We start from the raw sequence: 4,734 nt of genomic DNA on the forward strand, positions 1-4,734 counted from the left end.
ATAAAAATTAAAAAATACACAAAAATAACCCTGCATGAATAGAAAGATATACCATATTCTTGGATAAGAAGATTCAATATCAAAGATTTCAGGTCTCCCTAAGCTAATTCATAAAATTTAATTTAATATAACTCATGAATTTAATATAATCCAATAAAAATATGACTAAATTTCTTTCTGGAGCTAGATAAGTTTATTATAAAATTCATTTGGAAGAAAAGATAAGCAAGAATAGCCAAGAGGGGAAAATCCTGAAAAATTTTTTTAAAAAAACAGCTGGAAAAAAAGAGAAGTAAGAAAGGGATAGCCTCATCAGACTTTAAAACATATTATAATGTTGCTAACTAAAAGAGTGTGGTGGTGTTACATGCATAGACCAATAAAACAAAACAGAAAATCCAGAAATAGATCTAATTGTATTTGGAAATTTAGTATACCATGAAGGCAGAATCTCAAATTAGTGGGGGAAATGATGTTCTTTTTAGTCAAAGGTATGGTCTAACTGAATAGCCACATGTAAAAAGATAAAATTGTATTCATTCCCCACATCGTATACCAAGATAAATTCCAAGTGGATGAGAAAGTTAAATGTATTAAATGGATCAATACAAGTATAGAAAAAACAAGTCTGAATTATTCTACAATCCAGGTGTGAGGGGGAACCTTCCTACCTCTGACTCAATATCTAGGAACCATAAAGGAAAAGATTAATGAATTTTATTACATGAAAATAAGAAAAAAAATTGCTTACTTACATAGTAAAAAAACACCATAAAGAAAGGAAAGAGACAAATAACAAACTGGGGGAAATTTTTCAACTTTTATCATAGATAAAGAGTTAATATTTCCAATATATAAAGAATTTTAAAAAGAATGAGAGACCAATAATCCTATAGAGAAAAAATAAGACTGGAGATACACACAGACAAATCACAGAAAACTAAATACACATGCCTCCTATTTATATGAAACGATCTTGATTGTGCACATAATAAAAGGCAAGCTTAAAGTATACTAATATACCATTTTTCACCTATCAGAGTGGCAAAAATCCAAAAGATTGATAAATTCTCTTTTGTTCCAGCTTTGAGAAAATAGGCACTCCCATCATTGCTGAAAGGAATGCAAAAAGGTACAAACACTATGAAGGGGAATTAGCAATATCTAGCAAAATAACACAGGCACTCTGACCCAGGAAGCCTATTTGTAGGAATCTCTCCTAAAGAAACACTGACAGAAACACAAAAACATGACCACATTTTTTTATTTGTAATAGCAAAAACCAAAATGTCCATTAACAGGGGCCTAGTTGAATAAACTATAACACATTCAGATAGTGAAGTACCATGCAACTACAGAAAGGAATGTGGAATATGTATACATTGTTACGCCATGATCTCCAGAATGTAATGCTAAGTGGGGAAAAAAAAATAGTTGGACTAAAGTGTATATAATAAGCTACCATCTATCTAAGAGAGTATATATGTATTCATGTGTGGTTTTGCTTATGTAAAAAATTATGGAAGGATAAACCATAACGTAAATAAAATTGTTGTCTAAAGGGAAAGGAGAAAAAAGAGAGGTGAGTTTGGGATCGAAGCTGGACTTCTCTGAATAATACCTTGTTTTTTTTTTTTTGCGGTACGTGGGCCTCTCACTGTTGTGGCCTCTCCCGTTGCGGAGCACAGGCTCCGGATGCGCAGGCTCAGCGGCCACGGCTCACGGGCCCAGCCGCTCCGTGGCATGTGGGATCTTCCCGGACCGGGGCACGAACCCGTGTCCCCTGCATCGGCAGGCAGACTCTCAACCACTGCATCACCAGGGAAGCCCTATAATACCTTGTTTTTTAGATTCAACTTTAGAACCATGAAAATGTTAAATCAGAATGAAAAAGGCAATTCCTAAAATCAAGGGCAAAATAAAATAAAGGACCCTAATTGCACATTGAGTTGATAGCTTAATTATGCAGAGGTGTGTTATTTTAAATGGTTTGAAAATACAGTAATTCAACTATATGTCTCTAGTAGGATATACCTAAGAACTGCAATAATAATAATATTTTCTCTAATCATATATTTGATATTGTTTGATATAATAATATTTTCACTAATCATATATTTGATATTGATTTTATATGAATATATGTGTGTGTTAAAAATGGGGTAAAGCAAATAAGCAATAATGCTATTGTCATTAAGAACCAAGATTCTTAGCATAAAAGGAAAAGATTCAAAATAAAATCACAGAAGTTAAGCAAAGTCCTGTAATCCTAAAATGCCAAAATGTATCTCTTTTTCTTTTCTTTTCTTTTTTTTTTTTTTTGTCATTTTAGGCAGCCTCACTTTTGCTGGGACTGGATTACCTGTGAAACAAATGCTCCACTCAAAGTGTGGTATGTCAACAAAACTCTCCATCTGGAGAGGCTGCCAAGCCTTAACACAGAACACTGGCAGCCCAGGCCTCCTTCCCAGGCTAAAACAGCCTTTCTTAAAAGCTGGTCTAAGGCATTCTGCCAACCCACAGTCAGGTGGTGGGTACCCTGCAGGCATGTCCAATAACATACCTCAGATACTCAGATAGCTCAGTCACCTCTTCTGCAAAGAATTCCCCTCTGACCTGCCTTGTCTGTTGCAATCTCTCCTTCTCTAGGTTTTAATAGTTACTTTTGAACCAGAAATTCCCTGCCTGTACTGCCCACACTGCCTCTGTTTCTTCAGGCTTGTTTCTTTCAAATCACACACACACACACACACACACACACACACACACGCACACGCACGCACGCACGGTAGTGTCTTACAAGAATAGGCACCAGTGCAAACTTAGCAGCACATAGACTAAAACTGGAACAATACAAACAGGATTAGCATGACCCCCGTGCAAAGATGACATGCAAATTCGTGAAGCATTCCATATTTTTAAACGTTTTAAAAGAACAGGCACCACATACATATCACCTGCCGTGTCAGGCACTGCTCAGCCCTTTGCACTCAAACCTCACAATGACCCTGAGTGGAGATGTTATTATCCCATTTTATAGATGAGGAAATGGAGGCAGAAAGTGTAAGTTACTTAACCAAAGCCACACAGTTTGTAAAGGGCAGAGCTGGGACTTAAATCCAGGTCTATCTGCTTGCAAATCATGTTTATTTAACCACCGTGTTGAATTGCCTTCTTTAGCAGCAAAGTGGCTACTCAATCAGTGATCGCCGGGAGATACATGAATCTAGCTGAGGAATTCAGGCATGCTGCCCCTTGTCTCTCCTTCCACATCTTCATTAAGTCCCAATGCCAGGCATCCTCTCTGCTCCATGTAATGGAGGGGCAGAAGGATGCTTTCCCCTGGGCCTGGAGGAAATATAAACACATCTGGAAGGAGGCCACTGCTGAGCAAACCAAACTCCCCTCAGAGTGTGGACAGGAGGGGGTGTCTATAAATAATCATAAGAGTGTGAAGAGGTTCTTTCCCCTAGGGCTCCCTTTGCGAAAGGTTGATGGTAATTGATGAGGCTATAGGGACATGCCGGTCCTTCTGCTCTTAGAACCAGGTGTGGTTATTTACAAAAATGTCACTTTCCCATCCCTTCCTCCCCATCTCTGCCAGAGGCTTGGAGATCAACAAGTATCAATTTACTGCTGCCCCGCGGCACACAGCAATGAGCCACCTGTACACCCCACTGCCTACAAACAAGACTTAGGCTCCTGCTCTGGCTGAGAGTTGCTTCCTCTTTGGAAATTTGGAAAGAGAGAGAGAATCACAGATTTCCTCCTTTCCAGGCAGAGAGAGGTCACCAGACCTCCCTCAAACCATATCACAAACCACCAAGTCAATAAAATCTGGAGTTCCCACATTGCCCAGCTCATAGTGGGGAAATAAACAGACCGCTGGACCGGAAGTCAGAAGTGTGGATACTGACCCCAGATGGGCCACCTGTTAGCAATCAGTGTCTGAGTTCCAGCTCCTACATCTGTAAAATGGAGGTGGGTCTTCTGTCACGTGCCACATACAAAGGGTTTTGAAAAGAATAAATTAAGCAATGCTGTTAAATAATTTGTACTGTGAGAGATCATCATTAGTATAGTCACGATCACAATGCAGTCCTGTGAGCCACCGTTAAGAGTGCCCAAGACAGGTTCCAGAAAATACCTTAGAACTGTACTGCCAGCACTCCCGCAGCCTTGCTGGTCATTGACCAGCCCAAATTGCCTTGAAAATCATAACAACCAAACATATGAATAAAATCTAGAGAATAAACAACAGTTTGCCCGTGTGTAGACTAGATTCGGGGATTCTTTTACGTTGATTGTCAAGGGCACTGTGCAGGATGGGAGATTGAGTTTTGAAAGCATCCCGAAGGAAAGTTTCATTTTAACAGTATCCCTTCCATTTTAAATAGAAAAATATGCCAGAGACAGAAACTCTGTAGGTCTTCTACTGTGCACTACAACAAACGCAATAACAATTCCATCTACTGCACCAGGAAGCCAAGGTATCATGGAGTTCACCAAGGATAGTATGGTGCCCAGGCCTGACTTCCTGGAAGAGGATGCCCATCATGGAGCCCATGACTCCTTGGGGTAGGAGCCCAAATCCCAGGATGGAAAATAGAGAATCTTATGAGAATCTTATGTCAACCAGCAGTCCTTACCACTATAGCCACGTTATTGAATTCTCTGTCCGTGGTGCTGGCTGAAGGAGTAAAGCCATTTTAGGTGCTATTCTAGCTGTGCTGT

General features: G+C 39.5%; 1 non-coding gene across 1 annotated transcript; it reads left to right on the forward strand.

The window, feature by feature from the left end:
* The first annotated feature begins 2,814 nt into the window (after positions 1-2,814).
* On the forward strand, positions 2,815-2,920 carry LOC132430420 (U6 spliceosomal RNA). Its single transcript, XR_009520511.1, has one exon. It is a non-coding gene; the product is annotated as a U6 spliceosomal RNA (small nuclear RNA).
* Positions 2,921-4,734: the final 1,814 nt, after the last annotated feature.

The sequence above is a fragment of the Delphinus delphis genome, chromosome 8 (genome assembly GCF_949987515.2).
Source record: "Delphinus delphis chromosome 8, mDelDel1.2, whole genome shotgun sequence".
In the NCBI taxonomy this organism is placed as follows: Eukaryota; Metazoa; Chordata; class Mammalia; order Artiodactyla; family Delphinidae; genus Delphinus; species Delphinus delphis.